At 43.9% G+C, this 23313-nt stretch overlaps 1 long non-coding RNA gene and 1 gene segment (V, D, J or C); one reads left to right on the plus strand and one right to left on the minus strand.

Annotated features, from left to right (window-relative positions):
- LOC307206459 (M1-specific T cell receptor beta chain-like) overlaps nt 1–12106 on the plus strand; it is a 51207-nt gene extending 39101 nt beyond the window's left edge. The window contains exons 4-7 of the C gene segment in view: nt 7684–8019; nt 8922–8951; nt 10966–11072; nt 11342–12106.
- Nucleotides 12107–18057: 5951 nt separating this feature from the next.
- Nucleotides 18058–23313, minus strand: part of LOC307206589 — a 90995-nt gene continuing 85739 nt past the window's right edge. Inside the window, exons 3-4 of one of the 2 annotated variants that reach the window (XR_013834391.1) lie at nt 22077–22252; nt 18058–18626 (exon numbers count right to left, since the gene is read on the minus strand). This is a non-coding gene — a long non-coding RNA (uncharacterized lncRNA). Of the gene's footprint in view, nt 18627–22076; nt 22266–23313 lie in introns of both variants that reach the window. The other variant, XR_013834392.1, reaches the window with a different exon arrangement.

Below are 23313 nucleotides of genomic sequence, written 5' to 3' on the forward strand. Positions count from 1 at the left end.
AAAAAAAATACAGTCCGGCCCCCCACAAGGTCTGAGGGACAGTGGACCAGCCCCCTGCTGAAAAAGTTTGCTGACCCCTGGTCTAGACAATACTGGTTTGTCTGGACGATACATAGTCTAATCTAGGGCAAGGCAACTTCCTATGTTCCAGGAGTATCTGGGAAGCTGTGGAGCAAGTTTGGGGAACCTGTGGCTTGCAGATGTTGCTGTGTTTGTTAGGCCAGAGGCTTTTCCCAGCAGCAGCCAGCCAGATAAAAAGTTAAGGACAAAGCGGTTGCCTGCGCAGGTGGTGTTCTCTTTAAGAGACCTTCCCCAATCTTTGAGGAGAGATATTCCCTCTTTGGTGATAACGGTTTCACACTGTGTTACAATAACCCTCTGAGCTTTGGCCAAGGAACTCGACTGACTGTTTTAGGTAAGCAGAAGGGGTTGGCAATGTGGGGGGTGGAATTAAAATAATGGCTCATTTTAAGGGCTGCAAAAGCACTTCAGATATCTGCTCACATTTAACATTTTACTGTATATGGTAAATTTTATAGGAGTGACAGTTCTGCAAGGTACGGCAATGTCATCATCTGATTATTTTATTTCCACTCGAGGTAGCATCTCTAGTTCTTTCTCATTGCTTGCCCTCCTCCATTTTCTCCCCACAACAGCCTTGTGAGGTAGACTAGACCGAGGGAGAGAGAGCGTCTGCCCCCCCCAAGAGTTTCATGGCTGAGTCCTAGATGGGCATTCTAACCACTAGAGCACACTGCCTTTCATTTATTGGTTCTCATCATCTTAACAGTACCTGAGAAAATGGAAAGGCGTGTGTGTGTGTCTTGTGCTTCCTCCAGGATTTCCCAAATCTCTGTTTATTGAGCCCTTGAGGAGCTTATAAAGTTGCCATTGTCCCCAAACCGAATTCCCATAAGTGAAAGAAAGTAAAGAAAGAATTGTTTTAGAAGTGAAACTCCACATTCTTTCCCACCACCTAGGCTCCTTTTGACCTTTTGACTTCTAGGTCTTTTTTTCACCCTCTGTCCCAGATGGTCAATTTCAAGCACTTTGGGAAACTCCACCGCCCTAGTTCCAACCTCAGTTTATTAGCACGTCTGGCTTCACCAGACTCTGGAAGGCAAACGCCTAATGTGGAGCCAAGCACACAAATTAAAGCAGGCATAGCCTTAAACTGTGGGAATCAGGGGAGGCAGCTCAGGTGTGGGAACAGGCATAACAAACACACAAACCTCCCTCTGTCCTCACCTTTGGGATGTTGGGAGGCTAGGTGCCTTTAGCTCTTTAGTAAAGGTTTGCCTACAGCAACGTGATGCCGTGTTCCGCTGAAAAGCTGCATTTCGGACAAGGAACGCGGCTCACTGTACTAGGTAAGAAACACATGAACGGTGGGCACAAGGAAGTCTTGCCACAGGGTTGGCAGAACAAGAGAAAGCAGAAGCAAATAAATAAAAAATGTGTCTGTGCAATTGATGCAACCCTCAGCTGAACTAATCTACAGAATCCATTTATGGGAATGCATAAATGATTTGGGCAAAGGTTTGTGGTTTTTTGTTTTGCATTGTAACATTTAAAAAGATGAGATTCAAAGCACACTTTTGGTGAAGGATTCTAGTCAGAAACACTAATGTTTTTGAGGATGAGTGGGACCCTTTAAATGAATGTTGGGATTGGCTGGCATTTTGGGTTCTCTCGGTGCGTGGAACGGTAGGCAGGAAACTTGCCGGAGGTTGCAAGGCATGTAGGACTGTATGATTAGCCCCCAGTTCCTTTAACTGGTCCCATTGATTTCACTAGGAAGGACTGATGCACAGGCTTAACTTTTCTGCTGAATCTTAAAGGGGCCACTCAGCTCTTTGGGAGCGAAAGTAAAATGCTGGCATCTCTAAGATCTCCAGGTTGCATGTCAGAATATCCACTCTTAAAAGGAACCAAGGAGGCAGCAGGCAGGGGGCACAGAGGAACTAAAATAGCAAAATGCATGGAGGCCACAATTCAAAGTACGATACAAACCCATTCAGGAAAAAGGTCCCCTGTGAAAATAACAACAATAATCAAAATTATTATAGCTCATAGTTTAAGAGCACCCATGAGTTCATGGCTGATGTGGGATTTGAATCAGGGATTGCATGGATTTGAACCTGAGAAAACATTGACTTAAAAAAACAAAAACCACCATGAACTCTACCAAAAAAAAAAAAAATGATATCAGGAGAAGGCAAAGCAGCACTTTATCTTGTGCCTTGGCTAAACTCTGGGATCTGGTTTTGGCTTCAGGAGCTAACTCTGGTGGATATGAAGAAAGGAAAAAGAAAAATGGGCAGAATTAGGGCCAAGTGAGTTGTGGTGTTAAGGATATCTCTGCATTTAACATGCAAGCATTTAAAAATACAGGCAGCAGCAGCAGCAGCAGCTGGGAGAGAATGATAATTACTGGGATTGCAGCAGGGGTAGGTGGGTAGAAATGTGACCATTTCCTCCACTCCTGCAGTCCTGAAGAGAGAAATGCATTTCAAAATTCGGGGAAGCTCAAAATTCAAAGGATGGTTGTGCTTGTTTCACATCTTCTTTCAGAAAGTTTGGTAGGTTTGCCTTTAAATGTGAACAGAATTGAACTCCCCCCGTCCCCATCCCTAGTCACAGCCACCATCTCACTTAACACCCACTCCTCCAGAGTTGACGATTCAGGGGACCAGTAGGTGCCCCCTCCCCACTTAAGGGGTCAGATGTGGTCCTGGGGTCTCCACTTGTCTCCCCCTTTTCCAATTCTCCAGCTATCCAAAACATCTTTAAGTAAAGCCCAAATAGTCTGCTGTAGAAATGCAGTTTGAGTGTGAACTTGCATGGCAAAGATATATCTAAACGACAGTTTGGTGCAGTGCTGTTTTTCTAAAAACAATGTTTGGGGGTACTCTCATTTTGACTCAAGAAAAAAATCACAATTTCATAGTTCAGATTGGGGGGGGGGGAATACAGTAAATGGACAAAAGGACAAAGATTCACAAAATGTTTAGGGGTCTGCGTCCCTCCCAGGAAAAAAGCACTGGTTTGCTGCCTAGAGAAGACGACAAATGATTTTCGTAGTGCCTCGTACCTCTGTGCTCTGCATATGAACTTCATTTTGGAAGTGGAACCAGACTCACTGTCTTAGGTACGGTCTTGGCTGTAAGTTGGTGGTTCTGGTGGAACTTTTGCCTGTTTGTATATGCAGAGGGCAGGGGTATAAGGTTTGGACTTTATACTAATATTCTGTGTCCCATTTCAAGTCCTACTGAAATAAGGTGAATTTCTTAGTCACCATGCATAGGCACATGAATCTCGCCGGAGACAGATTAGAGTATCTGCTTCTTTTCAGAGCACCAGCAAGAAGTTTGAAAGAGGGTCTGGTGTTTGTGATGTGCGTGCTCATCTAACGTTTGCCTCTAACACAATTTGCTGGGTTTTAAAAGCTTGTTTCGAATATTTGCAGGTTCTGTTTCACCAGAGGCAATTATGAGTGGGGTGGGGAGGAGGAAATTCTTGTTCCACAATGATATCAGGAGCAAGAAAATTGGAGAAAATGTGGACTAAGGTCACATATTTCTTATCTCCCCCTCCCCTCCCCCCTCTCTCGTACAGAATTATTTTTATGGCTCAAAAATGGCAAAACTGGGAATTTTGGTAACTCTGTAACCGTTGCGTGAAATATTTTCCCCTCGCACAAATAGGAGCTCTGTTCTCCTCCCCTTCAATAATAGATGAAGCTTTTTAATATTAGCAAAATTAGTCTTTAAAATGGACAGTGTTATGACTAGGTCCACATGGGCACACATAGACTAGCTTGTGAAGAGAATTGGTGCAAATGAGTTTTCAGCTCCACATTGCATTGCATTGTTGCTATTGTCTGCTCATTCTTGGCATCAGGGCTGGTAGTATTATTGCAACCATAACCACAATGGTAGGATCTAGTCAGCAAACTTTTTCAGCAGGGGGCCGGTCCACTGTCCCTCAGACCTTGTGGGAGGCCAGACTATATTTTGTAAAAAATAAATAAATGAACGAATTCCTATGCCCTACACATAACCCAGAGATACATTTTAAATAAAAGGACACATTCTACTCATGTAAAAACAGGCTGGTTCCCGGACTGTCCGCGGGCCGGATTGAGAAGGCGATTGGGCCAGATCCAGCCCCCGGGCCTTAGTTTGCCTACACATGACACTTCATTTGAAAGAGTTAAGATATCCAACCTGGAACTGAAAACAAACTCATCATTTAGAGCAAGGTTTCCCAAACTTGGATATCCAGCTGTTTTTGGACTACGGTTCCCATCATCCCTGACCGCTGGTTCTGCTAGCTAGGGATGATGGGAGTTGTAGTCCAAAAACTGCTGGAGACCCAAGTTTGAGAAATCCTGATTTAGAGCCTTTTCCTCCTTTAAACATATGCACACTCAGTTGTGTGTAAGTTTCACTGAGCTAAATGGGATTTACTTCTGAGTAAATGTGCATAGCATTGTGCTGCACATTTCCTACGTAGTCATTTCTGGATTTAGAGAGAACACAATACAAATAATAATAATGCTGGCTATTGTTTGTCTACAGAACACCTTTAAAAACACACGCACCACATACTCGGATTAGCTCTTTGCTGTCTCCAGAAGTGTGGAAAGCCCTTAGCTCCAAGTTCATCCTCCTGGCATAACCAGTTAAAAGGACCTCAGGGGTCTGGGTTAGGAGGAGAGGGCTCTGCCTAAGTTCTTTAGTAGCTCTAATGGGCTAGATGGAACAATTTCCCCCTTCAAAGAATATGGCCAAGCTCTATCCATAATGTATGCTCTACATATTGAAAGTAGGCGCTGATCCTCCAACAATAATTAAATAATAATAATAATAATAATAATAATAATAATTTATTTATACCCCACCCATCTGGCTGAGTTTCCCCAGCCACTCTGGGCAGCTTCCAATCAAGTGTTAAAAACAATTCAGCATTAAATATTAAAAACTTCCCTAAACAGGGCTGCCTTCAGATGTCTTTTAAAAAGAAGATAGCTGCTTATTTCCTTCACATCTGAAGGGAGGGTGTTCCACAGGGCGAGTGCCACTACTGAGAAGGCCCTCTGTCTGGATCCCTGTAACCTCACTTCTTGCAATGAGGGAACCACCAGAAGGCCCTCGGTGCTGGACCTCAGTGTCCGGGCTGAACGATGGGGGTGGAGATGCTCCTTCAGGTATACAGGACTGAGGCCGTTTAGGGTTTTATAGGTCAGCACCAACACTTTGAATTGTGCTCGGAAACATACTGGGAGCCAATGCAGATCTCTCAGGACCGGTGTTATGTGGTCCCGGCGGCCACTCCCAGTCACCAGTCTAGCTGCCGCATTCTGGATTAGTTGTAGTTTCCGGGTCACCTTCAAAGGTAGCCCCACATAGAGTGCATTGCAGTAGTCCAAGCAGGAGATAACTAGAGCATGCACCACTATGGCAAGACAGTCCGCGGGCAGGTAGGGTCTCCGCCTGCGTACCAGATGGAGCTGGACACAGAATTAACCTGTGCCTCCATGGACAGCTGTGAGTCCAAAATGACTCCCAGGCTGCGCACCTGGTCCTTCAGGGGCACGGTTACCCCATTCAGAACCAGGGAGTCCCCCACATCTGCCCGCCCCCTATCCCCCCCAAACAGTACTTCAGTCTTGTCAGGATTCAACCTCAATCAATATTTGTGGCCTCCTTGTACAGCAGGTAGGGGCAGAATTCAATAGAAGCCCTGACTCGGGATTCATACACAAGTCTTGTATGCAGGAAGATTGTAAGAGACATTTCACACATTATGGTTAGCCACAAACAGGCACTCAACAGGAAGCTGCAGTAAACCCAAACTCTTGTGAATAGGATACTCATGTGATTTTATTGGTTGCAAGCACAAGCCGACCTCTCTCCAGTCCCCCTGCCCTCTGCATGTAGATTACCCACGGAAATGATGCTGTTTGAATAGGGCTTCCTAGAATTCCAATTCACTCATGCATCTCCACTTCTCCTTAGTAGGGTTGGAATCAATCTGTCGATTTTGGTTCTCTCAGATTCTCATTTTTCCAACCGTAAATTCAGCTCTCCGTGCTTCTGCAGCAATCTCTGTGTTGTTGTTTCTAATCATCCTGAAAATTGGTCAGCATTTTAGTGTGAATTCCTCCTAATAATCACATTTTTGTATGCAATTCCATGTAATATACGTGTTTTTTTGCATGTTACTTTCATTAATATATGTATTTCCATGCACACTTTACATTAGTATTTTTGCACAGATTGCTAGGCTGAAGAACTGCATTGCAGAATTCAGAGAAGTGTGGGTTTTGAAGGCTGGTGTGTGTTTTAATTCGCATCATGCTTCAGAAAGTGTGAATTTGGTAGGTTCGTCTTTAAATGCAAACTTAATTGAATTTCACCCCCAATCCCTACCTCTTGATCCTCTCATTACTTGATTCCTCAACACACGGTGATTAGCAGCTGACTTTGTGAACTCACACCATTAAAAAGTGCTGTGTTTCATAGAGTTGGGTGATAAATTCTATGCAGCTTGCCTCTGAAGGCAATTCTGCCTATTTTGCCCTTTCTGAAACAATATGAAAACTGAAACACAGACACCTTTCGAAATATGTCCTTCTCCGAATTTTGCAATGCAGCTCTTCAGCCAAGTGAAGTGTGCCCCAAAACACAGATAAAAACAACATACGACCATGCATTCTATTAAGGGAAAGATTTGTGTAGCAGGCAAAAATGTGTACGCTGGTGAGGCTCGCCAACCTCCCGCAAAAGCAAAAATTTGACCTTTTGCTGTTAGGCAAAGATCAGAAGATGACCTGGATGGCCGCCAGATTCTGTATACAAATCTGTAGGCGCAGACCATCGCCCAACTCAAAAGCCCCAAACTCGGTTCCATGGGTGACTCAGAGTCAATTCCCTGGGATAGTTTATTGTTGTACATTGTTTCTAAATTTATTGTTGTACATTGTTTTAATTGTCTGTTTTAACCATATTTGCACATCAGTTTCTAAGGTTGAGAGTGTCCTCTATTTCAGAAGCTTCTACTCTGCAGCCTCTTATAGTTGTTTTAACTGCGAGTCTTTTAGTTCTTATGCTCTTACAGTTGTCTTAACTGCATGTTTTTATTTGTTTTTAGTTCTTATCTGTTTTAATTATCAGTTTTTATCCGTCCATTATCTGTGTTTAATCTAGTATTTTATTCAGATGTTTTATCCAATGCTTGTTTCTTTGTCCTTATTTGCTCTAACAATTATCGGTTAAAAAAAAAATCCTAACTGCTATTTTATTTATAGGTTTTTTGCTTTTTGTTTTTTGTTTGTTTGTTTTTATCCTGATCTGTGGCTGTAATAAAGTTCATTCAGTTCACATGTGTCTATTTAGAGTTGGAATTTTTCATGCTTACTTTAAAATAAATCGTGAACGGATGCCGAAATGTGGAGAAGTTAACGTAAGATTGGAAAAATGGGGCAACTGGGGACACCACCATGGACCGATTTGCACATCCCTAGTTTCAAGTGACATCAAGGGAGAAGTGAAATCCACAATGGCCTGTTCGTACGTGCAAGTTGGACGTGATGTCGTCAAGTGGCAAAATAGCCAGCCGAAGGTCAAGGAGGTATATCATCTCTGTATAGCATGTGCTTGTTCCTTTCTCTTCCAGAAGCCGACCAAGATGTCAGCCCCCCTCAAGTGACCATATTTGCCCCGCCCAGGCAGGAGGTCGACGAAAAGGAGAAAGCCACCATTGTGTGTTTAGTCACCGATTTCTTCCCAGATCACGTTGCCCTGAGCTGGACCGTGAATAACGAGAAGAGAACGGCTGGGGTAAAAACAGAGGACCCAGTATATGACAACACCAGAAAGCGCTATTCAATGACCAGCCGTTTAAGAATCACCAAGGAAGAGTGGCAGAATGCAGATAATAAGTTCGTGTGCAGAGTCAGTTTCCACGGTACAGAAGGTTCCACAGACTATGAGGATGACATAAATGGTGCAGGTAAGTGAAAAGCAGGTTAGCAAAGACTGCCCTAAAGACTAGGGAGCTCAGATTCCCAAGAAGGTGAAATCTACCACAAGCCACCGCGTTCTCTATGCGTTCCTGTAGTTTTGCACCATACACAGTCCTGGTCACATTTTAAAAAAGTTTTATTTACAGTGGTACCTCTGGTTAAGTACTTAATTCGTTCCAGAGGTCTGTTCTTAACCTGAAACTGTTCTTAACCTGAAGCACCACTTTAGCTAATGGGGCCTCCTGCTGCTGCCACGCCACCGTAACACGATTTCTGTTCTCATCCTGAAGCAAAGTTCTTAACCCAAGGTACTATTTCTGGGTTAGCGGAGTCTGTAATCTGAAGAATATGTAACCTGAAGCGTATGTAACCTGAGGTACCACTGTACATGGGCAAAATGCTCCCAGATCCATTTGACTGCAAACCATTCCTCATCTCTAATACATTTTCCTAGTAATGTGTTCTATCATATTCAAACATTTGTTGATGAACTCCTTTCATTGCATTTGTCTTATTCTACCAACTGATCCTCAATGGATTTCCAAATAGCATGTAGTTTCCCTAAATGTGCTTAAGAAATTGTGGCTGTTTTCACACCTAGCCAAATCTTCTGATGCCAATATTCAAGGAAGAGTCTATTCCTGCTTTTTGCGGGGGGGGGGGAGATCATTTATATTGCTCATTATTTTCTCTCCCCCCCCTTTTTTATACACACAACCTCTGGGGACATTCAGGAGAAGTACATGCACATTTGGGTTTTTAAAGCCTTGCTTTGGAAATAGTACCCCCCACCCCCACCCCACATGCCCACCTGTCACTTTCCCTGTCTACTTTCAGTTTTTCCAGCTCTAAGGATAGCTAATGTGTCTTCTCCTCCTTCTGCTTTCAGATTGTGGTGGCGGCAGCGAGGCTGCAAGAGGTAAACCAAAATTACCTTGTGCTTTCAATGCTGGAATTTCATTGGAAATAAAAACACAAGAAACCTCCCTTATACTGAGCCAGACCATTGACTCACCTAGCTCAGTTTGTCAGCACTGGCTGACAGCAACTGTACAGGATTTCTACAAAGGTCTCTCGCAGCCCTACCTAGAGATGCCAAGGTTTGAACCTTGGGACCTTTGTATCAGATGCCCTACCAGTGAGCTACAGCTCTTCTGCCAACCAGTCTCTTACCTAACAGCCCTTGCAATAAACATGGTCAGAATTAAGTCCCGTTGACTTCAGTGTATACAACTTCCTGTTTAGGGAGGATAACGATCTGTACATGAAGACAGGAGGTTACCTGTGTAGGTTTGATTACTTCTGAGTTCAGTGTGACTGGGCAGGAAGGGGACCTCTTGATTCTGCTCCAAAACATTTTGGCACAGCCAGTCTGAAATATACTCGGAGTCGAGAGTGGATTTCATGCTCTTTATTCAGCTCATAGTGGTGAGGAGGAATGAAAGTTCCCCCAAAATATCTGCTTTATATACATTATTTACACAATGGGCTGCACATGATTGGCTAATTCCGGGATTCTCCTGTGGCCAATCAGGTTGTGGATTCACTTCCACCTGGAGCTGGACTGGGTGGCTCCTGCGGACCAATAATACTGCTGCATTATTCTAGGACCAATCAGACTGCTGGATTCTGAATCCTATTGTTCTAGGACCAATCAGACTGCTGCATTCTGGATCCTATTGTTCTAGGACCAATCAGACTGCTGCATTTTGGATCCTATTCAACTCAGTACATAACACAGTCCATGATAAACGTCATCTCACCTACTGATAGCCTCCAGGGCACCCATACAGGCATGTCATCATCCTGGGCTTCCAACATGGTGAAGGGAAAGCAATATTGTTACCCCAACCCCCAGCAGAAGTCTCAGAGCAGATGAGGGCAACTGTAGATTGCCTGTAGCTCTTGTTGCATGGCCTCCAGCAGCGCGAGAGAAGAATAATAGCCTCATCCTTCAGGAATAAGCAGGGAAGGCAGGTGTAGCAAGGCTTGAGGATGTTCCAAGCTGTCCTCTGTAGACCTCCCCTGCTGTTTCCAAAATGGCCCTAGAACCTGCAAGAAAGCACCTGCTCCTGTCCTATTCAGAAGGCTTTGACTCCAGTCCAAACCCTGGATTATGACCCTGATCCTGGTTGGGATACAATATTAGCGCAGCAACTGTAGATAGGCAGATGTCTGCATTTTGATCCATGTTTCTTTGCCCATTGACAGATCTGTTCATCTAATAACCTCCGTTCCTCCAGTCAAAAGCTATAGGAATTGCCAATACTTGTTCTCTGGGTTAGTTGCTTGCTTCATGCAGAGCCTTGTGTGCTGTTTTAATATGTAACCCTGAAAATTGTGCTGTCTGAATATAAGCTGGTGCAAAAAACACGAGCAGTTCCTTGAAGCTGGCCAAGCTTTATCTGAACTTTATCTAAATTTCTTCCTCCTTATATTTGATTGGTTCCATAAACAAGTGAAACTTATGATTGTGAGGCAGGTAACCCTAGACTGAAGAGCCGAAGACTGGGTATATCCCAGCCACCTTTAAGTGCCCAATATCATCTCAAACTAAAGGAAGATTTTCCTGAACCAGCATGCAGACAGAAATGCAGCTGTCACACTTTTCTGAATTTTATGTTGACGTTCTCCATCGAAAAAAGGCACACACGAAGGAAGCATACCTTATGGGAAAGGGCACCCAAAAATGCTTCAGTTAGGGAAAATCACGTATAAAAATGCATTGTAGTATGGAATATTTCTGGGGGGGGGGGTGAAATGGTATATTAGGTACTATTTGTACAAAAATATATATATATCGTTGGGGCAGGGTGGATGATGGCTAGCAGGGTGGATGATGGGAGTTGTAGTCATGGTGGCCATGTTCTACCTCCACTGTCTGTAGATGACCTTGTGATCATTCGCATTTCTTTCCCACCCTTGATTTTTAGAGTCGTATCTCACGGAAGCCTATATTGGGGAACTGGTGTATATTCTTCTCATTCTCAAGAGCACCTTGTATGGAGCCTTTGTGATGGGATTAAAACTAAGAAAAAAGGTAAAGTACAGTGTTGATTCTTTCCGCCCTGGGCCCACCAATTTCTTTTGAAAATGTGACATACGGATTCTTCCGCTGTGACCCAACACTGAATTCACTCTGTTTAGCCTTTAAACACCACAGGCTAATCCATACTTCTTCTTGTTGTGTTGCTTTTCCCTGCGGAAAACCACTCTGTGACCCCCCCCCCCCCCCCGATCTTTCATTATTCTGGTACATTTAGCCCAGAAGTAACAATCTGCTCTGTTCTGTTTCCTGTTCCATGACAGTTGGCACCATAGGCACGTTTTACCTGGGGGCATCTATCCTGAGCTGAGTGAACTCCATGAAGACAGAAGGGAAGATGGATACTCTCAACCTTGGAAGTCCAAAGTAGCATTTTCTTAAAACAAAAACAGTTGCTTAGGGTCAGTCAGTAAATAATCTCTCTTTGGTTCTCTTAAATGCTTTATTATTTTGCATTGGAAACATTTATAAAAAGCTTTTTTTGGTGGGGGGTGGGAGAAGTCCTTTACCTTGGACTGAGGAGGACACACAAAGGCAGGGGACAGTTGGTGGGGGTGTCCCTGTAGGGTAGAAAGGATCTCTCAGGGTGAGAGGCTGGGGGGAAAGCAGGCTCCCAGGTGGAAGATGGGAAGGTCTACCTCTGCATAGGGATAAATGACAGTATATACATGATATAAATATGGAAAACGGCCATATAAGCATTTCCCCCCTCTTACTTTTTATCTTTCGGCTTTTTAAATATTCTTGTTCTATAAGCTAGCTTGATTCTTATTGTATTTTATGCCAAAACTTTTCAATAAAAACACTTAAAAAAATTAAATGCTTTATTTTAGTAAGGCCACAGCACTTCCCCCTCAGAGTTCCTTGCCTTTCATGCCACTTTTAACTATGTTTACTAGGAAATACATATGCTTAGATTTCCAACCTTAAAGTACTATTGATTTTCAAGGAGCCTTATGCATCACTCTTGTGCAGAGATCGAGCCGCAGCCAACATGATACGTTTTTTAGTAAAGTCGCCGAAACCTTTTTGCTGAGACTCCTGTGTTTCCTTTCATAAACTGTTGCGTCAAAATAGTTCAGATCCAAACTAAGGTCATGTTGTGAATGTCTTTTTCCAAAGAGAGGCTATGTGTTTTCTTGTGACTGCTTGCTAGCAGGGAGGGCAAGGGTTGTTTTAGCTAAATATAGATTTAATGCTTTTGAAATAAAGGCATTATGACATCATGAAAGCAAGAGTGTTGGGCGAATACAACGTTTTGCTACTGATTAACGGTGGACGCAGGTGGCGCTGTGGGTGAAACCACAGAGCCTAGGTCTTGCCGATCAGATGGTTGGCAGTTCGAATCCCCGCGATGGGGTGAGCTCCCGTTACTCGGTCCCTGCTCCTGCCAACCTAGCAGTTCGAAAGCACGTCAAAGTGCAAGTAGATAAATAGGTACCGCTCCGGTGGGAAGGTAAACGGCGTTTCTGTGTGCTGCTCTGGTTCGCCAGAAGCGGCTTAGTCATGCTGGCCACCTGACCCGGAAGCTGTACGCCGGCTCCCTCGGCCAATAAAGTGAGATGAGTGCCACAACCCCAGAGTCGGCCATGACTGGACCTAATGTCAGGTGTCCTTAAAGGTGGGAAATCCTTGCCCCCGAATGACAAGCTGCGCCTGCCAAAGTTCTCTCTTCTTCAAGGTGCATGTCGCTTGTGCCCAACGTGCTTTTAAAGTCACCTAGAAGCACCAAACTGAGAAGCATCATGAGCTTTTGCTATGCAACAAGGATGTTTTAGATCACTGTTTCCCAACTTTGGGTCTTCAGCTCCTTTTGGACTACAACTCCCATCATCCCTAGCTAGCAAGACCAGTGGTCAGGGATGATGGGAATTGTAGTCCAAAAAGAGCTGGAGACCCAAGGTTGGGAAACAATGTATTAGACGGACCTGTAGAAATTGGGTCATTTGCTTAGCCAACCTTGAAAACGTCCCCTTTAAGAAAATAAGCAAGCGAGGCATTCATGCGCACAACAGGATGTGGCTTGACATTTGCTTGTGTGGCGGTTTCTCTCAAGCAGTGGTTACCACAGAGCAGGTTTCGTTGCAGCGTGGGGCTTCGGTGATCAGGCACTTTTCCTGCCATGGTTAGAAATAGCACATGTTGTCCTACCCACAATGGCGGCTTCAGGGCCTGGCGCTATCGCAGAATCAATCTCCTGCCTCAGCCAAAAGCTGTTGCTCCGTGCTGCAGGTGCACCGGTTGTGGTCAGTGTGTGCCGCATTTCAAATGGAAAGTTTAGTGGGTATTTGTTGTGCACCACTCCTGACGTCCACCACTCCCCTGCCGATGCAAACGTGCCTCTATAACAAATGAGCACTCTGGATTTCAGCGACATCGAGTCCTCTCTTTCCTTTCCTTTCTGAAGGCTGCTGAGTAGCCTAGATAACTCTTACTGTGAGAATAATGTGTCCTCAGCATGTCCTTGTGCCATTTCCTTTTTAATTCAGTTTTTATTGTGACAGAGAAGAGCGAGAGACAGCGGAGCTGTTGCCTTTGGGGGGGGGCCTTCTTCTGACAGTGCCTTAGAACCAAGTTATTTGTCTGGACCTTAGAAGCAAAGGCTACTGAATACAGAGTACAGTATAGATGTACACAGTATAAGGGTGGAAGTACAAAGCATTTGGTTTCTTATGGGCAAAGGGTTATCTCATATCAACTTCTCCAAATATCCACACCATACATTTAAAACACGTGGCTTTCCCCAAAGACTATTGGGAACTGTAGCCTAAACCCAACGTAACTGTAATTCCCCAGCACCCTTAATAAACTACAATTCCCAGGATTCCTGGGGCAGTAGGAGCCATATGATTTAAATGTATGTTACGCATGTGACCATTGTAAAAGTTTTCCTTTTGAAGTTTTGTTCGTCCAGGATGAGTGTCTGAAGATCAAGAACACATGGCCTGGTGTGCTCTGTACCAGAGTATTCCTGGATATCATTCTGACCTTGTTGATCTCATACCCTCCATCATTAATAATAATAATAATAATAATTTTTATTTATACCCCATCTATCTGACTGGGTTTCCCCAGCCACTCTGGGTGGCTTCCAACATATAAAAAACATAATAAAGCATTAAACATTTTTTAAAAACTTCTCTATACTGTGGTACCTCAAGTTAAGTACTTAATTTGTTCCGGAGGTCCGTACTTAACCTGAAACTGTTCTTAACCTGAAGCACCACTTTAGCTAATGGGGCCTCTTGCTGCCACCGTGCCGCCGGAGCACGATTTCTGTTCTCATCCTGAAGCAAAGTTCTTAACCCGAGGTACTATTTCTGGGTTAGCGGAGTCTGTAACCTGAAGCGTATGTAACCCAAGGTACCACTGTACAGGGCTGCTATGGGGTTGGATAACTCCACACACCCAGTTTTTTTGTGGCACCCACTAGGTGGCTGCCAGCTTCCTTGTTGCACATGCTACTTCATTAAATCACTGGTTTCTTCTTTACTACGTGTGTCTCAAGCCCTCCCAACAGTTCTCCAATGAAAATAGGGACGTCCTAAGGAAAAGTGGGAAATTCCAGGATCAAATCAGAAATCAGCTTGGCTTCTGTAAATCTGGGACTGTCCCTGGAAAATAGGGACACTTGGAGGGTCTGCTTTTTCACTTCATTGTAATCTAACCTGTGGGACAAAGTTAACCCCCCACTCCATGTGCCTTGCCCCTTCTAGTGCCCCCACCCAATTTCTTATTTCTTTTTGGTGTTGCCACTGCAGTGACACAACAGGCACAACTGATGTCAAGGAAGGAAAGGGGGCACATGGATGCATCTGGCAGGGAACACATGGTGGCGATTAATACAAAGGAAGGCCTTTGTGAAATGTGCTTTAAACGTATGTTGTAGCTGTGAACTGAGCTCCCTGTGGCGATCAGGTGTGCAGCAATGATGTTTGGCTTGCCCAGAGATCTTTTCTTTTAGCCTGGCATTTCCCAACGACCGATATTTGAGTTCTGTTTGGGTTCCTGCTGCAGCAGTTGTTGAAACCATATGGCTATCTGGATGTTGTAGCTGTTGCTATTTATTATTTTTAAAGGTTATGTGTATATTGTGAACCTCTTTGGGATCTATTTACATGTGAAGAGCAGTGTATGTTTTAAAAAAATAAAAAATAAACGAGGTAGGAGAAAAGGTGTTCAAATAAAAATAATAATAACCTGCCCATCTGACTAGGTTACCCCAGCCACTTTGTGCAGCTTCCAACAAATTCAAACATCAAACATTGAAAAATTCCTTGTACAGGGTTGCCTTCAGATGTCTTCTAAAAGCCAGATAGTTGTTTATTTCCTTGACATCTGGTGAGAGGGTGTTCCACAGTGCAGGCGCAACTACAGTGGTGCCCCGCAAGACGAATGCCTCGCAAGACGAAAAACCCGCTAGACGAAACGGTTTTCCGTTTTTCGAGGCGCTTCGCAAGACGAATTTCCCTATGGGCTTGCTTCGCAAAACGAAAAGGTCTTGCGAGTCTTGCGATTTTTTTCACTCCCCCCCCCCTTTTTCTAAGCCGCTAAGCCGCTAATAGCCGCTATGCCTCTATTTTTTTTTAATAAATATTAAGATTTTTTAAATACAAATGCAAAAATAATCAACAATATAGCATATATCATAACATATTTTCAAAACCTCTTTGGACTCCCTCACATCTCCCGCTCCCACTTACATTGTCTTAAGTTTTAACCAGCAAATTATCATCTTGTTTATGTTCTTAGGTCCCATTCTTTTAAACATAATCTAATCGTTCTCCAAATGGTTTATATTTTCCTCGATCTACTTATCGTCCTAATTCCATCTAATTTAGTGGTGGTCAATTATTTATGATCTAGCATCCTTCTTAACATTCAATCAAATTACAATACTTTTTTAAATAAATCTTAAATTTCTTCCAGTCTTCTTCAACCTTCTCTTCTCCCAGGTCTCGGATTCTGCCAGTCATCTCGGCTAGTTCCATATAGTCTATCAGCTGCATCTGCCACTCTTCCAGTGTGGGTAGATCTTGGGTTTTCCAGTGCTTAGCGATAAGTATCCTTGCTGCTGTTGTTGCATACATAAAAAATGTTCGGTCCTTCCTTAACACCTTCTGGCCGACAATACCCAAAAGGAAGGCCTCTGGTTTCTTAGTGAAGGTATACTTAAATACCTTTTTCAGCTCATTATATATCATTTCCCAGAAAGCCTTCACTCTAGGGCAAGTCCACCAGAGGTGAAAGAATGTTCCTTCATTTTCTTTACATTTCCAACATTTATTATCAGACAAATGGTATATTTTGGCAAGTTTAACTGGGGTCATGTACCATCTATATATCATTTTCATTACATTTTCCTTCAAAGCATTACATGCAGTGAAGTTCAACCCAATGGTCCACAACCTTTCCCAGTCCTCAAACATAATATTGTGCCCAATGTCCTGTGCCCACTTTATCATAGCCGATTTAACCATTTCATCTTGTGTATTCCATTTTAACAGCAAGTTGTACATTCTTGAAAATATCTTAGTCTTAGATTCTAACAATTCTGTTTCCAATTTCGATTTCTCCACCCGGAACCCTAACTTTTTGTCATTTTTAAAAACTTTGTTAATCTGAGCGTAATGTAACCAGTCTCGCACTTTGTCCTTAATTTTCTCCAAACTCTGCAATTTCCAATTGTCTCCATTTTTTTCTAATATTTCCCAATATTTTGGCCATTTGGCCTCCATATTGGGTCTTTTTCGGGCCTTAGCTTCCAGCGATGAAAGCCACCTTGGAGTTTTATTTTCCAGTAAGTCTTTGTATTTTGTCCATAGCCGCTAAGCCTCTAATAGGGTTGCTTTGCAAGATGAAAAAACCAGAGACTCGCGGAACGGATTTTTTTCGTCTTGCGAGGCACCACTGTACGGAGAAGGCCCTCTGCTTGGTTCCCTGTAACCTGAATGATGGGGATGGAGACACTCCTTCAGGTATGCAGGACCAAAGCTGTTTAGGGCTTTAAAGGTAAGCACCAACCCTTTGAATTGGTGCTCAGAAACGTACTGGGAGCCAATGTAGATCCTTTAGAAGACCCAGCCACCATCCTGGTGCTCCTTACCACAACCCTGTAAGGGATATCAATACTTTTCCAATGCAGGAAAGATAATAAGTGTGGGAGGCTGGAGCTGGGCCAGCTTATAACTTCTCCCTAAACTCACAGGTAAAGTCTTAGCTGATATTCCATACAGGCTGCTACTCACATAAGTGTTCTATTTAGAAATCCCAAATTGTTACTACAATGGATCACTTTCCACCTCTGCTTAGGAGGTGACATTTCAGGTGGGTTTATGGCCACAAAAATAACATCCAGCATCCCTTTGACAATAGTGTATAAGGGACAGGGTGCCATCTAGCGGCTCTTGATGGATATATTGTTTTGTATCTATACACATAACACATATGCACATAACACATGTTTTAATGTATTTTTAATCTTTGTTGGAAGCTGCCCAGAGTGCCTGGGGAAACCCAGCCAGATGGGCAAGGTATAAATAATAAATTTATTATTATTATTATTATTATTATTATTATTATTATTATTATTATATCTGCAGCAGCTGTTTTTCACGTGCTGTCCATCCAAGTGCTGCTTCACTGCTCTGCATCTGTTGCAGAGTCAGTCCTTGGTTGATGGCTTCCTTCATGGATCATCACCCTGTCTCTGTTTGCTTGATGACTCATGGGAAGACTGGTTTGGTCTGTAAAGTGGTACCTCGGGTTAAGAACTTAATTCGTTCTGGAGGTTTGTTCTTAACCTGAGGTACCACTTTAGCTAATGGGGCCTTCCACTGCCGCCGCACCACTGCCATGCAATTTCTGTTCTCATCCTGAAGCAAAGTTCTTGACCCGAGGTACTATTTCTGGGTTAGCAGAGTTTGTAACCTGAAGCGGCTGTAACCTGAAGCATCTGTAACCCAAGGTACCACTGTATTTTACCAAGTTAAACCCAGTGTCTGGCATCCAGAAATTAGAAGGGGTGTGTGTTCAGGCCACCCACAAATTCGTCACATTGTGTGTTGCTCAGCTGAGCCGCGATTTTCAGGAAGCATTTAATGTGGGCCCCGTTCCTTGTGATTTCAACAGGAAGGAAGTTGATGCCTCAAAGAATACACCTTTTTCCCCACTTCCCTGCAGTGTGGGAGCAGACGGAGCCACAAGCAAGGAGGAGGGTTTTTGTTGAGGTGTTACATTCACTTTGCACAGTGTGTGGGCTCCAGGCACAATAATAAATCCCAGTGTCACCGGCCATGAGGTTTTTGATGCTCAGGAAGAACTTGGTGTCTTCAGGTCTTGATCCTTCAATGTGGAGCGGTCCATTGGCAGATGAGGATCCCACGGCAACAGAATAGGCAAGCAGCTGAATCTGTCCTTTGAGAATTTGCCTGTACCAGTAGATATTGGGGTTGGATGCCCCATTTATGTTGCAATTAAGAGATACCTTGCTATCTGGCCGCTGTATCACCGACTGTGGTGTCTGAACAATGGTTGGAGAACCATCACCTATGATCCACCAAAGAAAGCAGGGAAACACTTAGTACAGTTAAGAATATTTTATTATTGCTGTGTGTCTATGTTAGGGGTAGCCAATGTGGTGTTGTCCAGATATTGTTGAAGCTCCCATCTGCACTTGACGGCATGGCAAATGGTCAAGGACGATGGGAATTGTAGTTGAGAATATCTGTAGGATGTTTCACATAAGGAACCCTAGCTAGCTTTGATTTTTCATTTCCAGTGACATTTCATTCAGCCCAAGAAAATACATTCCTACACGTCCCACCACCACCACATATAAGTTAACGCACCACCCTCCTCCAGTGTTTGAAAAACTAATTAACATTTTCACATGGCAATATATTGTTCACGATTAATTGCTTACAGATCCTCCATTCTGGCTTTGTTTAACAATTAATTGCTTGCCATCCTGCATTCATAGTTCATGCTTTATGTCCCTCAAATAATTAAAAAGCTTATGGAACTATAATGTTTATAGCAGAGCACATTATAAAACTTTCGCCCCCTGCTCAAGAGAATGCAGTCTACCATCAACTGGAACTTTGCCCTTGACTTCGGGAGGGAGAGGGGGAATGGATGCCATAATTATTACCATTCATTATAACTAGGTTTTCTCATACAAGCAGCCAGTATCTTCAAATCAATTACGAATGTGGGCTTTTAGCCCAACAGCAAACAGGAAAGCCCATCTGGAATATCTCCCACTAAATAAATCTATGGCGTGATATTCAGAGAGGTATTGCTTGGTGCTTGATACAAGATGGGCAAAGGCAGGTTGGGTTCGACTGCTGGATCGCTGGGTGATTTCCGGTAGATGACACAAGGTTTTCAGAGACTGCATAGGATTATCAATAACAGCAGCACCCAGGCACCTACATTACGCTGCTGAAATTAAGAAAGCTGGGGGCATTGTGGGGAGTGATATAAATAGAAAGGAATATAAGCTCTTCTTATATGCAATAACAGCAGCAAGAATATTACTGGCCCAAAAATGGAAGCCAGAATTACTGACGATTGAAGAATGGAGAATGAAGTTAATGGACTATGCAGAACTAGATAAACTAACAGGAAGGATTCAAAACTGGCGGAACCAGAAATTCACGGAAGACTGGAGTAAATTTATGGACTACTTGAAAAGTATTTGTGAAGATCAGACAATGTTTGTAGGTTTGCAAGAAGTTTTGTGAGGAGTATTATTGGAAGTATTGCAAAAATGGAGAAGGGGAAGGATGATTTGTTAAGAGATGTAAAGGCAATATGAAGTCAAGAAATGCATAAGAATTGGTTAAAACAGTGGATCATCAGAGGTGCTGATGGAAGTCTAAAAAGATTGTATAAGTGATACGTTTTGTGGTACATTTTGTAATTTATATGTTAATATATATATATATATATATATATATATATATATATATATAATGAAATTAAAGCTGGGAAGAGGGTAACTAGAAGCTGATTTCTGTGTTGTGGAAGGACTACTTCTAGTATTCAGTGCTAATTTCGTGGCTCGTAATTCCTTAATTCAGGAAGCAGGTGTCTTTTGCTTGGCTCCTGTTGGTGAACTATGAGATTCTTGCAAAAAATATCTAGGTCTGAAGTCTGCCCAACCCTGCTTTAGAGGACTGCTCCCTTTCCAGGACACCTTGACTTTGTATGAAAGAACAAAGGTCTGCTGCAGTTCCCCCAGAATGACATGCAACCTACCCAATGCCCTATAATGTCCCAAGGGCTAGAGAGAGGCAATAGACCAGGTGGCATGATAGTCAGTGTTGGCTGGGGGTGTGCACACATTCCCCTCCACCCCAACCCCAGCTATCATATTGTTATAATAACCATGATAACAAAATGGACCCTCCATGTTCAGGATTAGCATATCTACTCCTCGCCCAGGGAGGTTCGTTGCTTGTGTGCCATCATTGGGAATTTCCTGTAGTATCTTGTTGGTTCCTGCTGGAAATAGGGGGAGGCAATGGGACTTTCCCCCTTCCAACCACATGCTGTTCTGGAGGTTCTTGTGACAGGCCCCCCCCCCGCCAATTCCAGGGGACGCAGGGGTGCAAAGCCCCATTGCACAGGTGGAAATCCTTGCAGAGGGCTCCCATTTAATGTGACTCATTAGGCAAATTCCACTCAGGGTGCTGGCCTCAATGGATGTTGGGTTTTTTATGGTTTGGGGGCGGGGCAAAAGAGGTTTAGCCAATTTGTACACTGCTTCAGAAATTTGCTTTGGCCAGATATACGTAGCAGGGCAAAAGTAACGAGCACAAAAATGGCAATCTCGCATTTCCTCCTTTTTAGAAACTACCATCTGTCTCCTTCTTCACTTTGTTTTGAAATTTCCCCAACCCAGAGAAACAAAGTGAGCAATGCTGACTGATTCAATCAATGTTATCCATCGCCTTCATTTCGCACACGAGGCATAGGGAGGTTTGCTAAGTTTTTCCTCCCACGAGGGATTCAATAAAAGCTATCCATATTGGTGATTCGTCTTAAAACAGATCTGCACATTCCTTTATCTTCTGCGGTTGCCGACCTGGTTCTGCAATCCTGGGGTCAGGGAGTGCTGTTTGAATGCCTCCACCGTGCAGGTTGGCCTGAGACAGTATGAGGTGTCCACAACCGGACAGATTGCCCCCAGAGGGCTATGTGATGTTGGCATGTTATCAGCACACTTCATAGAATTGTAGAGGGACCCTGAGGATCATCTAACCCAGCCCAGTGCATTGCAGGAATTTGCAGCTGTCCCATACAGGGATTGAACCTGCAACGTTGGTGTTATCAGCGCCATGCTCTAACCAACTGAGCTATCCAGGCTGACTTGCTTAGACCGACACATGCAGCAGAGGAAAGACTTTTCCTAGCAAATCACATCATGTGAAGTTGACTTTCCAAACGGTACTGCTGATACGGTATTTGAAGTGGTTCACATATCGTTATCTCAGCAATCTGTATAAATCACTTTCTAAGGGAGGTCTGGGCTATTATCCTCGAGGACTGAGAGAGGCAAAATCATTTGCTGCAGATCACCTAATGCAGCAGTGGCTAACCTGTGGCTCTAGACTACAGCCCCATCATTTCTTACAATTGGCCATGACAGCCGGGGTGATAGAAGTTGGGAGTCCAAGAATACTGAAATCGACAGCACAAACGAGCAAGTAACTGCTGATATCTTGAGCTGTTGCAACAGACATTTCCTGGTGAAAGGAAATTGGCTCTTATTCCAATTCCCATGTTTCAAAGGCTGGAGGGCCACAGATTTCGCCATGTCAGACCTGAGGAGCATGAACCACAGACTTCTGTACCACCTTCTAAACTACACCAGTTCAGTTGGGTGCCTCGACAATGCCCCCCCCCATTGTTATACGCTCAAAGCCACGTATTGCTAACTTAATTCAAATGCAAATAGTCAACACAGATGGGAAGAGCTGTTCTACTTACATGAAATGCCTATGGCAAGCCAAAGCAAAGCACAAATCGGCCACAGGGCTGCCATGTAATCTTGTTCTCTTGGCTCGCTGCTGCCTTCTGAATCCTCCTTCCTTTGACTTGGTTTCTATGCCTTTGCGGACAACATTTCTCTTCATTGCAGTCACATTCCTCGTTTACAGTGCACCCTGGTGAAGAAGCCTGAAGTTGCAGACTCAAATACTCCACTCTCACCTATGGTATCGGCACTCTCTCCACCAAGATTTTCTTATAAATAATATCATACCCTCTAACCTTTCTCCAATGAAAATAGGGACGCCCTATTCCATCATCATAATAATAGTAATAATGTTATTATTTATACCGCACCCATCTGGCTGGGTTGCCCCAGACACTCTGGGCAGCTTCCAACATATATAAACACATAATAAAACATTTAAAAACATCCCTATACAGGGCTGCCTTCAGATGTCTTGTAGAGGCTGTAGTTACTTATTTCCTTGGCTTGGTGGTCACACAACTCCATACCCTCCAACACTTCTCTGATGAAAATAGGGATGCCCTAAGGGAATGCGGGTGGACCTGTGGGTTCAACCACAGGACTTGCCGATCAGAAGGTCGGCAGTTCGAATCCCCGCGACGGGGTGAGCTCCCGTTGCTCGGTCCCTGCTCCTGCCAACCTAGCAGTTCGAAAGCACGTCAAAGTGCAAGTAGATAAATAGGTACCGCTCTGGCGGGAAGGTAAACGGCGTTTCCGTACGCTGTTCTGGTTCGCCAGAAGCGACTTAGTCATGCTGGCCACATGACCCGGAAGCTGTACGCCGGCTCCCTCGGCCGATAAAGCAAGATGAGCGCCGCAACCCCAGAGTTGGTCACGACTGGACCTAACGGTCAGGAGTCCCTTTACCTTTAAGGGAAAGCAGGACATTCCAGGATCCAATCAGAGAGCGGGATGGCTTCTGTAAATCCAGGACTGTTCCTGGAAAACAGGGACACTTGGAGGGTCTGTGAGGTCCGGAGGGTGGAAACACGAGAACAGGCCTTTTCTGTAATGGCTTCCCACCAATGGACCACTTGAAAATTGCTGGGGGACTTGGTGGAGCACTCAATGGTTTCCCTGCAATTTCAACATAGTGTGCTGGGTGCTGTACGATCATTGTGTTTTATTGCTTCTTACAGACTGCATTCTGTAAGGGAGCCAGCGTGGTGTAGTGGTTAAGAGCAGTAGTCTCGTAATCTGGGGAACCGG

Source organism: Podarcis cretensis, assembly GCF_951804945.1.
Source record: "Podarcis cretensis genome assembly, chromosome: 17".
Taxonomy (NCBI): Eukaryota; Metazoa; Chordata; class Lepidosauria; order Squamata; family Lacertidae; genus Podarcis; species Podarcis cretensis.